Raw genomic sequence first — 13,478 nt, 5'->3', positions numbered from 1 at the left:
CAAGTTGAGGCCCGAGTTAAACACAGACAAACAGAAGACTTCAAAAGCACATTGATCTCATTAGCTCACCATAAAACACTCCTAGGCCCTGACTGCAGCTTTTGTGTACCACAAATCCAGCAAATGTCATCCTAATCATAGTGACATGATGAATTGCTCTCCCCAAGGCTTCACTGTGGATTCTCACTCTGAATGTCAGAACATCAGTGTTTCTTAACCATCCTCAGCTCACAAGAAGTAAAGCTGTGATGTGGGTTCGGCTAACATTAGCACATTACCACCGGACTGGCACAGTGGTCATCCTGAAGCAGAGGGATCCTAAAAGAAAAAAAAGTTTGTTATGGATGCACTATTTATTTAAAAAATCTTTCTGAGCTCAAGATCTCTGAGCTCTGACACCTGAGAGCTAATTCTGATGTGGTGGAAGCGCCATTAAAAGTCCCACATTCAAGTAAAAGTGCATAATTATTAAGAGCAAATGTACTTTAAGTCTCCAAAGTAAAAGTACTCACTACGCAGTCTTGCTTTAGATTACATTGCCATGGAGGGCATTCAGGCATTCATCAGAGCAGGAATATCATCTGTATCGCTTATCTCATCACTCAATAGCAGCTGCTTCATTCATTTGAGAGTGGTGATCATTGTGAGCGGACAGTTTGCAGTGATGATGATTTTGCTTGATGTGTGTTATTGAAAAGCATCCTTATTGTTTTCTTCAGAAACTTGTAGGAGGAAGCACAAGCAGCCCAATGAGTACTCATAGTACTTTTGTCTCATCGCAGTATTTCTGTAGTCACTGTATCCTCAAAGTGCAGTAACATTTTTACTTTAAACTGGAAGGAGGTCTTGGAAGTCATTGTTCCTGATGTCTACATGTGCAAACTCGAAACAAGGACTCACCACAGTATATGCTCAAAAATCTGTTTGTGTTGGCACTTGATTTGCTGTGCAGAAAATCTCATTTGCATGTAGATAACTGACAGTCAGGAACCTGTTCTGAGGTGTCTCAGAGTGATTATTTTAAATGTCGTACATAAATATACAATCCTTTGTTTTGAACAAAGATGGAATCTTTCATTATGACTGACTGTTATGGGATGTAAAGATTTGCCAGAAGACTTTGAAGGCAGCTCTGAGCTCAGACAGAGGCCTCGAGGGAGCTGTGAGCTGTCACTTATGTCTGACGAGATGATTACTCCATGAGTGCAATTGCAAAATACTACTGTCACTGTCATCAGTTTGACAGAACACAATCTTTGTGCCTGTCATCTAACCCTAACTTTAGACCTGCACTGCCACATAACTCAGTCCTCGCTGTGCTCCTCATTGTAAAGGTCTAAAACTCAAATTTGAGAATGTCACGCACATTACAGTGCATGTTCTGTTAATTGACCAAACAGAATTCTCATTGTTGTTGTTTGCATGTCTGTGGGCAGGTCAAAGTCTGTGGATTGATGGATATTTAATGGCACGTTAACCCACAATTTTCACAAATTTGTGACCACTTCATTGCCAAATGCCTGGTAAAGAGCTTTATGGCTCTGACTCATCTCAGTAGCCCACTAATAGTAAATCATTGAACCATTTTAAAGTTAAGCAGTCTTCGAGTATCTAATCCAGGAGACAGATGCAGCAAAGCCCAAACAGTACTGGAATTAACAAGCAGCCAGAGAAAAGTTGAGTTAAAGAGCTAGTTCACCCCAAAACAAACAAACTAACTATCCCAAAGTTCCAACACATCCCAAATCCATCCCAAAGTTTTTAAGATAGATTGCAATGATATATCATACAGACATTCAGGGTCCCAGGAGGATGAATCTTTCAGACTTTAGTGATCCCCTGTTCGTCTAGTGTCACAATGAGGTCTTTTTTTTTTTTGTCATTTTGAGTGAAATGTCTCGACAACACATTTTAGACATTAATGTTCCCCTCAGGATGGATCACAACCATGTTGGTCTCCTATCCTTTCATTTCTTCTCTTCAAGTCAAGATTCAAAAATGTCCATTACTCTGGTTTATGATCACATACCTGCAAAACATTCCCATCTGCCTGAACTGCACTTTATGTTTAGTTCTAATTAGCTAATGTTAGCATGCTAACTTGTTAAACTAAGGTGGTGAACATAGCAAACGTTATACCTGCTATAAGCTAAAAACACTGCTATGCCTAACCACAGCCTCACACAGCATGCACAGGCATGGTGGGAGACTCTTTCCTTTAAGCTCTGGTTTGAGCTACATCAGCTCCTGAGAAAGATATCTGGCCATTCAGCTCCTAAATGCCCCACTGTATTCACCAGCTGGTCATCTTGGTGCGGGTATGGTGGAGTTTTTTAGATGAAAACGGCTGCCTGCTGCTGGAAATGACATTGATGAAAGATTTTGGGTTTAGTTTAGTCATTTCTTGTTTCATGTTGAAAATTCACTCTCCTCATGTATCTACTGTTTGACTTCCTGTCCTTGCGCGTGTGTTCCCACCTGTTTCCGGTGTCACCTGTGTTTCATGAGTACATTAGTCTCTGTGCGAGCTGTAGTGTGTAGTGTCTACACTGCAGTTTTGAAGTTTAAGAGCTGGAGAATGTGCAGTTGCTAGTTGTTGCCTCTGCAAAATAAATCAATTTAACATCATACTGCACGCTACTATGAAAAAAGTTGTTAGTTGGTAGTATGTAGTAGGCGGTTCTGAATACAGCCAGTGTCTGTGTAGAGGTCTTGATTACAGGATACAGGATGCAGCTGCAGAGGCTCTGCTCGGGCTCCAGCACACCTCTCTCCACTCAGCAATCATACACCACACAACACACAGGGACAAACGCCAATAATCACAGTGTACAATTTATCCTGAGGGGGGCAAATTCCATTGCGATCCATCCAAGAGTTGTTATGACATTTCACTCAAACCCACAAATGTCAGCCTCATGGGGGCGCTATGAGAAAAGTCAGGGCATCACCAGTTATTTGGGTTCATCCTCTGGGAACCATGAATGTCTATATTATGCTTGCTTGTTGTGACAGTAATCACGTGTGTTACGAATTGAAGAGGTCTGTTTAACGCTTATTCCTGTTCTTGACGGGCTGTGTGGGGGTGTGTGCTGACTCTCTGTCAGAGCCTCTCTAGTGTGTCTGTTATACATCAATGAATGCGTTTTTGTTGACATCAGAAAATCACAGTACAAACAAATACATTTTTTTAGCAGATATTTCAAAATGTTGCAGTACAGTTTCAATACTCTTTTACACATGATCAAACTCTATAGTCACATTGACAGAAAGCTGTAATCGGTGCCTCCATTTACAGTGTCACCACCATCACCACCACAACAGAGAGTCAAAGAAGCGTTTACCCCTCGTTCTGCAGAAAATGTCCTCTCCAATCAGCTTTTGTTCAGTTTCCCAACTTTAATGTTTGGTCACAGAAAACCCAGTCTCATTACTTCTCCCATATGTATCCCATTTCAAAGACAGCACATTTTTAAACTGTTTGTCACGGGCCTCAGACAAAGAAATATTTCTATTTGTGAATCACTGTGGCAGATGAGTAGTTTTTCCTAAAGAGGCTGAGGAAAAAAAAAACAAAACCTTTTGACCAAAAAGTACAGGTCCCATTGTACTACAGCAGATTGTAAAATGTGGTGAAATTGGACAAATACAGAGCCTGCAGTTCAGACTCGATTAGAGTTATCATGGCTGATGTTTTATAACAATATGCATCCATATACACTTACTCACAAATGTGAATGTTTATGTGCTAAAATGTACAAATTTACAACTTGTGCAAAAAAAAAAAAAAAAAAAATTAGCAATCAACTATCTGTTAAAGTTTGCTACTGAAGAAGATGGATGTACATTTTTGCACAAGCCGTCACAATAAGCTGTAACTGGCTGATCAGGTTTCAGCAGACAACATGTTTGCAAAAGACTTCTTACAGATTACAGCCTCATAAAACCATCCTGTCAAACACAGAGCGGTCAGATCCTGTGCTCTGTGTGCATTTGCAGACCTACGCACAACATGCAGCTGCAACAGACAGACAGAGGAGACGCACATGCAAACAGCTGACCAGTGATCAGCATGAGAGGACACGAGGAAAGAAATGTGAGAAGGGAAGCTTGGGTTTCATCTGAAGTAGCTGTTGGGTCCTTGTGATCAGAGAAGAGGCTGTGTAGTGATAGTGTTATGGTTTTGGGGTTTGCTTTGCCTGTTTCTTGTCATCTGTTGTAAGTTCACTCTCCTCATGTGTCATGTTTTCTTTGACTTCTTGCCCTTGTGTGTCTTCCCGCCTGTTTTCTGTGTCACCTGTGTTTCATTGGTTAACTAGCCTCTCATGTATTCAGTCCATGTGTTTCCCCTCCTCCAGTAATCAGGTCATCTGCATTTGGTTGTTGTGTTTCGTGCGTTCTGAGTTTAGTTGTTGTATTTCTTTTGAGTCCTTGGATGCTCCTCGGCCGCCCCCCCCATAGTTTTGGTTGCCTGTCTGTTTTTGTGGACTGGAATCGTCTTGATTTTACTGAAGCTTGCTTTTGTTTCTTGTACTTGCGTGCTTGGTGTCCTGTATTTGCGTCCCACCCTTTGACTTGAAACTCTCTCGGCCACAATCATTGAGAAGTGTTATATGGAGAGTTAATGACAGAATAAAAGATGCAGATCATAAATAGCATCAAAAATGGGGTTTGCTTTCATGAAATATCATTATCATTCAAAGATGAACCTAACATCCGGCCTGTATGACCTGCATGATGGCTCCTTGTAAACATCGGAGTTAATCTCCTCTTGGTCACAAATGTAACTGTTACTGTAGAGATTACAGAGGCGTATAAACCTGAGCAGAACTCTGAAATGATGACTGAGGTGACAGACACATTAAACACTGTGGAGTGTTGGAGCCACTTGCATCTTAAAAAGACTTATGGAAGACCTCTGGGTAAAATGGATTCTATCTTTCTTTAATTACATGCACTGTATTACGTATGATTCCTGGCAAATGTCTGTTTGCAGAAAATGTAGTGACTGGAATGAGACCTAGGAAATCAAAGATTCTTGTGCCCCTATCTTACAGAGACCTGCCTCTATCACAACAGCCCAGATAAAGCTTTCTATTTGATGGCCAGACCACTTTCCACAACGACAGAACAGGTTCCAGCTGTTAAAGGCTGAGAAGTGACTGAACTCAAGTGCAGAACACAGACACTGAATAGTAAAAGGATTTATTGTCACAAACAAGATCATGATCAGTGGGAGATGTTCCGTGGAGATCCAGAAAGGTGAGTCAGCGGGTTTTCTGGTGGTGGACTGGGCGGACATGTCGAGTCTGTCTGTCTTGTTGAGTGAAACACAAGGAAGGCAGATTTGATCCTGTGACTGGTGATTATGGATTGGCTGCAGCTGTGGTGGCTGATTGGCCTGGGGATCTGGTGTAGGTGAGCCATGCATGAGGAGGAACCGCCCAGTCCACACATGCACGCATGCACACAGCTACTTCAGGACAAGCTTTAGAATTATGAAAAATGTACAAAAGTAGAATATAGATTTCACACTCAGGCTATGGATGCTGAAGAAGGTATATTCATGTTCAATGGCCTCATTTGTTAAAATGTTATAAAACTTCAATTTTCCACTTGAGATTATTGTGTCAGCTTACTATACACACTTCACCTCAAATTTATACAAATAATTTACTTTTTCAGAGCAATTCAAATTGGAGGCAGGTACAATGAAGGGTTGCAAACTGTTTGCAGAAACAGTTTGGTTGCAGTTGTTGATAGTGAAATCAGTATCACCTGCGTCCTGGGTTTGACTTTGTGGCTTTGTTTTTAATGCTCTGCATTCCTCCCACACTCTCAAGACATGCAAATTAGGCATCATGAGTACTGGGTGTATCTGAACATGAATCAAAGGCAGAGGATAAATTTTCCTTCTGACATGAAAAGAATACAACTTACTTGTTGATCATCTATCAAGTACAGCTATAATTCTGATTTGCATACAAGTAAGGGTTGTAAAGATGAGGTGAATCCTGGCTGGACTTGTTGCGCGACACCGACTCTACATGTGAGGAAAATGCTTTCAGGCCAAACTACCATTGTGCAGCTTTTGGCAGCAAAGCGCCTCATCTCTCAGATGAACATTCTCAGACCCCAGTAAAAACACCCTGTCATTTCTCACATATACTGTATAATTTAGCTGTTGTTTGTCATCTTTAGGTGTTGCTCAAGATTTTCGGCATCAACAGACACATATGTTACAACTGATATTTACTGTACATGAAGTGAGGAACCGATCTTACAAGTCTCAAGACTAGTGTGTCAGGAGGAGGCGCTCACTTGGACTATTAGTTTGTTCATAGGCTGTGCTCTGGGTCACGATGATTACTATGGAAACATACTCTGTGAATCTAACCTGCCCGCTGAGGTTTTCTTCAACAAACTCTGACTTTCTCTCTCCTCCTCCCCTCCTGCTGAGCCTGAAGGAGCGGTCTGACACACTGTCCACTGTCAAACACAGAGCGGTCAGATCCTGTGCTCTGTGTGCATTTACAGACCTACGCACAACATGCAGCTGCAACAGACAGACAGAGGAGACGCACATGCAAACAGCTGACCAGTGATCAGCATGAGAGGACACGAGGAAAGAAATGTGAGAAGGGAAGCTTGGGTTTCATCTGAAGTAGCTGTTGGGTCCTTGTGATCAGAGAAGAGGCTGTGTAGTGATAGTGTTATGGTTTTGGGGTTTGCTTTGCCTGTTTCTTGTTATCTGTTGTAAGTTCACTCTCCTCATGTGCCATGTTTTCTTTGACTTCCTGCCCTTCTGTGTCTTCCCGCCTGTTTTCTGTGTCACCTGTGTTTCATTGGTTAACTAGCCTCTCATGTATTCAGTCCATGTGTTTCCCCTCCTCCAGTAATCGGGTCATCTGCATTTGGTTGTTGTGTTTCGTGTGTTCTGAGTTTAGTTGTTGTATTTCTTTTGAGTCCTTGGATGCTCCTCAGCCGCCCCCCCTCAGTTTTGGTTGCCTGTCTGTTTTTGTGGACTGGAATCGTCTTGATTTTACTGAGGCTTGCTTTTGTTTTTTGTACTTGTGTGCTTGGTGTCCTGTATTTGCGTCCCACCCTTTGACTTGAAACTCTCACTCTCACAATCATTGAGAAGTGTAATATGCAGGTTTAATTACAGGATGATGGCTCCTTGTAACCTCTTAAACATCGAAGTTAACCTCCTTTTGGTCTCAAATGTAACTGTTACTGTTGAGATCACAGAGGTGTATAAACCTGAGCAGAACTCTGCAGCCACATTAAACACTGTGGAGTGTACAACATGTTGTGTGGGGCCACTTGCATCATGAAAATACTTCTGGAGGACCTCTGGGTAAAATGCATGCCATTTGTTTTTCATGAATACTGTTTAAGTGTAATTATCCTGCAATGAATGGCTGTAATTCGGACATGACCAACTTAACGTTACGTTCTCTAAAGAGCAAAAATACATCAATATGGGGTTCCGTCATGTAACAATTAATGATTTGTCATCCGCAACCTACGTAGTTATGTTATTAATGTCACTAACAGCAGCCTGTGAACATGTGCGTAACATATCTACAGCATTCTGTTATTCATCACACTTCATGTGTCGGAAACTTGGATGTTATAATTACAAGCCTTCACGTGGCCACGTTTATTCTGTCGGTACATTTCACTGTGTATATTTTATTCTGTTTGTATATTTTATTCTGTTGGCATTGGTAAATTTTATTGTTTATTGTTTAGTATATTTTTATTGCCTTAGTATATTTTCATTCTGGTATATTTTTAATTTACAAATATTTTTTATTGCATGTTGGTTTATTTTATTGTAGTTATATTTATTTTATTTTTTCTACTCTTTCTTATCTTTCTTATTATCTTGTTTCTAACATGGGGGTTGCAATGCAAATTTCATTGACATGTCATGCTCAATGACAATAAAGACTCTTGCATCTTGAATCTTATGTTTCCAGAACTGTCATTGATATATAAACCAAACACATCGGCCTCTCGTCAATTGTTCTGGATGCTGTCTGAGTGAAATAATGTGTTTCATGGCTTGTTGGTTTCCCTTTCCTGACAGCTCTGAAATATGTCTCATTTAACAGAGACAGATGCAGACACAGCAAGGCTGATCAAGTTCAGTTCAGAAAATGACCTCCTCTTCACCTGGAGGAAGCATCCAGCCAAGAAGGCCTGGGGGTGGGTTTATTTTTAGATGGCTGTTTCCACAATGCTATGTAGCTCACCAGCACATGCACTTGCACTGTTGGAGCAATGGAGCATCACACTATCACCATTGTACACGTACCAACAACATATAGGGTGTGCTGTAATTATTACCTGAACACACATCTACTGAGTCTGCTTTGTGAAATTCCAATGAGTCAAATGCCAATGGTGTGAATAAATCTTGCTAGTAACACAGACTGACGTGAAATAATACAGTCTCACAGTGGAATATGTTGCGGCAGAATTATGTTAGTGTACTTAGGGAACCCCCCTTTACCATTATTGAACATAAACAAACTGTGGCTGGGGTCATAACAGGGATGCAATAACTTTTGATGTGCTCCACAGCCAAGTCATAAGGAAGATGGGCATTGAGCCCCTAGTCCTAATGGACTCATGTGATGGGGGAAGCCACAAGCCTGTGCCTGACTAACCCCCAGGGGTAGTGGCTCACCATCTCCTGGAGCTGGAGCTGGAGCTGGCACTCGTAGCCAGGCATGTGTAGAAGAAGGGGCGTCTGACTCTGGATCGCCTAGTACAAGTAGCGGCCCCGCCACACAGGCGGATGATGAGCCATTCACCTCTGGCTGGCCCCCATCAAAAAGGGCTTGCACATCGCGGGGGGCTGTGATGGCTTACCTCACGGTTGAGGCAGAGATTCCAGGCAGGTCGGGCAGATGCTGACTGTTTCCTTGATTTATTTGAGGAAATAGTCAGAAATTAAGACTCTCATACGTTCAGTATTGTATTGCTATATTATTTATGGTTTCCAAGAATATATTTTTTAAGTTGATGCATCAAAGTCCTAAATCTGTCATATTGAAAATCTGTGTCTCAAACTGTAGAAATTACCTGGAATTGTTTGTATGCAACATGTGCTAGGAATATGACAGCAGGGTGCACTAAGTCTCACTGTTGTTCTGAGACTGGAGTGTGTGAAGCCTAGACAGCTGTGCACAAGACATACTGCTTGTTGTACTGGCTTCTAAACAATTATGGACTGAACTCCTGTGTTGTGATTATGGCTGAATGGTGCCTCATACATGACTTTGCAGGTAGCACTGTTGGGGAAAACAAGTCTGTTGCATACGAGTACACAGTGGATTTAGGTTTATTATTATATTTACAATGTAAACAATCTACGTACACGCCCCCGCCCCTGGGCAGCGGTAAAATTGTCAGGCGTTGACTGGTCCGCGGTGATAAAAAGGTTGGGGACCACTGGTGTACAGGACATTTACAGGCAGTCGAGCTGTGAAAATATATTTATTTAGACTACTGATTGCAGCCGCATACGTACCAGACAAACCCCTCCCTTTACAAGGTAATGTTCAATAGACAGGAGTGGCACAACTTGAACTGAAAGACAACTCAGGAATTCCCATAACCAAAACTAAACAAGGGCTTCAAGACACACAGCATGCACACAAGGCTGGTCACATGAGGTAGACACATTGCTAACCATCTACATGGTGACACATGGCATTTCATACAGTGTGTGTCCCAGGCTGTCATGTCCCGGTGGTCTACAGATAATCAATTCTACAGGGTGCACCTTGTGTATATATAGTCCGTGTCTCCCTTTGTCACAGCACTGTTGGTGAGTTTGATAAAGTGGCTCAGGGCGGAGGAGGGGGTGTCATTCCATGCACAACTTACATACGAGACAGAAGTCTTTGTACTGTTGCTGTCACATACTCTCCATACTGGATAAATGATATCTTTGTAATAATGTTAAAGCAGGGTTCAGGACAGGCTGTACAAAAGTAGAATATAGTTTTCACACTCAGGCTATGGATGCTGAAGAAGGTATATTCATGTTCAATGGCCTCATTTGTTAAAATGTTATAAAACTTCAATTGTCCACTTGAGATTATTGTGTCAGCTTACTATACACACTTCACCTCAAATTTATACAAATAATTTACTTTTTCAGAGCAATTCAAATTGGAGGCAGGTACAATGAAGGGTTGCAAACTGTGTGTCCCAGGCTGTCATGTCCCGGTGGTCTACAGATAATCAATTCTACAGGGTGCACCTTGTGTATATATAGTCCGTGTCTCCCTTTGTCCTGTGCCAGATTGTCTTGTACATTTTGTGCTTCTTGTGATCCCTATCTCGCATCCGAAACCAGATAGATAGATAGATAGATAGATAGATAGATAGATAGAAAGATATACTTATTCATCCCAAGCTGGGAAATTGCAGTGCAGCAGCAGCATTACATACAGTGAAATAAGTGAAAAATTGTGAAATAAGACTATAAAGAGCAAACTATACATAATAAAATATCAAAATAGCGAGCAGTAAAAAGATTATATACATAATAATAAAATAGCATTATAAACCAGCATTATCATCTAGCTTTCTAGTTTATAATAAAAGTATATCTTATCTTATCTTATCTTATCTAATCTTATCTTATCTTATATTATTGTTTGCCATGTCAAACTGGAAAAACCATCACTGAACTGAGGGGGTGGCCTAAGACACCACTCTTTAGCCACTTACAATGCTATACTCAGACCCCTCCCCAGGCAGCTCAACAGCCATTCACAACAAGAGCCAACAAGATATTGGAATATTCTTGAGAACACATCTGAATAGATTTGACCCATATTTTAAGTTTAATTTTAAAAATGTTGTATGTGGTGCAGTTGCTTATTTCCATAGGTAGAACATTGCAGATGCTCTCACAGATATTTGAATTGTCTGAATGATCAGAATGGGACTATAAAGTCGTCTTTGGTGAACATTCGTTTTTGTGACAGCACTGTTGGTGAGTTTGATAAAGTGTCTCAGGGCGGAGGAGGGGGTGTCATTCCATGCACAACTTACATACGAGACAGAAGTCTTTGTACTGTTGCTGTCACATACTCTCCATACTGGATAAATGATATCTTTGTAATAATGTTAAAGCAGGGTTCAGGACAGGCTGTACAAAAGTAGAATATAGTTTTCACACTCAGGCTATGGATGCTGAAGAAGGTATATTCATGTTCAATGGCCTCATTTGTTAAAATGTTATAAAACTTCAATTGTCCACTTGAGATTATTGTGTCAGCTTACTATACACACTTCACCTCAAATTTATACAAATAATTTACTTTTTCAGAGCAATTCAAATTGGAGGCAGGTACAATGAAGGGTTGCAAACTGTTTGCAGAAACAGTTTGGTTGCAGTTGTTGATAGTGAAATCAGTATCACCTGCGTCCTGGGTTTGACTTTGTGGCTTTGTTTTTAATGCTCTGCATTCCTCCCACACTCTCAAGACATGCAAATTAGGCATCATGAGTACTGGGTGTATCTCAACATGAATCAAAGGCAGAGGATACATTTTTTCTTCTGTCATGAAAAGAATACAACTTACTTGTTGATCATCTATCAAGTACAGCTATAATTCTGATTTGCATACAAGTAAGGGTTGTAAAGATGAGGTGAATCCTGGCTGGACTTGTTGCGCGACACCGACTCTACATGTGAGGAAAATGCTTTCAGGCCAAACTACCATTGTGCAGCTTTTGGCAGCAAAGCGCCTCATCTCTCAGATGAACATTCTCAGACCCCAGTAAAAACACCCTGTCATTTCTCACATATACTGTATAATTTAGCTGTTGTTTGTCATCTTTAGGTGTTGCTCAAGATTTTCTTCGGCATCAACAGACACATATGGTACAGCTGATATTTACTGTACATGAAGTGAGGAACCGATCTTACAGGTCTCTGTAGTGTGTCAGGAGGAGGCGCTCACTTGGACTATTAGTCTGTTCATAGGCTGTGGGGGGCTGAGGTTGTTAACCATGAGATGGGAGAAACTCTGGCTTTTCCATTCAGAAAGAGGGCTAACTTCAGCTCTGGGTCACGATGGTTACTATGGTAACATACTCTGTGAATCTAACCCCCTGCTGAGGTTTTATGAAACAAACTGACTTTCTCTCTTTTGGTCCCCTCCTTGCTGCAACCTGCATTTTGTTGGCATCAGGTTACAGCTGAATAAATATATTTGTCTATTTAAAAATCAGATGTAACATAGGATTCCAGCACTGTTTTGTCCAGTAAAGCAATTCAATTCAATTCAGTGGTTCAGTTCAGCTGAATGGGTATATACTCAGAGCTGACTGAATTAATTCGGATCAGCTGTTCTGGAAGTGAAAACTCTGAGTTTCCCATGTCAGGGTGAGTTAACTTCAGTTCAGGTTTAAAGCCAGAGTTTGTTAAGCCTGGAAACTGGAGAACAACCTAGGTTTCCAGCCACTGCTGTTCTCCAGTCAGGAGATTGAGGTGGCGGTTTCATCAGTCCAGTCCATCAGTGCCTGTCAAGTGTTGGTGGGAAGCCCGGGCTGCCCTCACTAGGACAACTGCTTGCAACCAGGATAGCGGACCCTCACTGGACCCCTGCACCCGACTAACAGGTTGGCCACAAGGTCTGGCTATATTCCAGTTTTTGTTCAACTTGGAGGCGTTAGCGCCAGAGGAGAGGTCCTGGATTTGTAGAGCCCTTATTCTGGACCCTGGTCTCCTTCGGGACTTTTACCACAGGCTCCCTGATAAGCCGGGTCGGCCACCAGGAGGCGGCCATTAAAGCTGTTGTGGTCTGGGTTTTGTGTTAGTTTGGTTTTGTTTTTTCTGTTTCTTCCCCTCCCTGTTCTGTTTTTCTCTCTCCATGCAGGGTGTGTGTGTGGCAGGAGGCATGGCTGGTCTGGCACACCTGGCCGCAGTTCCCAGTAATCAACACTCAACATAAGCCCAGCAATGACTCCGCTCCTGTGCCAGATAATTTTGTCCCACAGTAGAGTCAACCATTCCCCATGTCATATCTTCTAGTGTTATCTCATGTGTCACCTGATAAGTTTTTTGCTGCGTGTTTTCTTCTGAAATATTACCCGTGCTCCAGTGTTTTTTTTCCTGCATTCAGCTGAATAAGCTGCCAGATCAGATGTCGTTCCCAGCTCCCAAGCCAGCCAGTCTCCTGCTGCTGCCACCTGTGCCTTTTGCCTGCCTTTTTTCATTTAAAAACTCTCAAACTCTGTACCTGTGTTTGCCTCTGCCTCAGTGGGTCCAGAAAACAAACTCATTCCCAACAGAAGATGCCTTACCCAGCATGGAGGAGAATCTACAGTGGCTGCTATGAATGTGAAAGGTCCTCTCTTGAGCCAGTGTTTGGTGTGTCCATTCTCTGCCGTGGAAACATGGAAGAGGTAGATAAAAGGACACATTCTAAGGTTATTAG

The sequence above is a fragment of the Chelmon rostratus genome, chromosome 5 (genome assembly GCF_017976325.1).
Source record: "Chelmon rostratus isolate fCheRos1 chromosome 5, fCheRos1.pri, whole genome shotgun sequence".
Taxonomy (NCBI): Eukaryota; Metazoa; Chordata; class Actinopteri; order Chaetodontiformes; family Chaetodontidae; genus Chelmon; species Chelmon rostratus.
Note: the sequence above shows the minus strand (reverse complement) of the source record.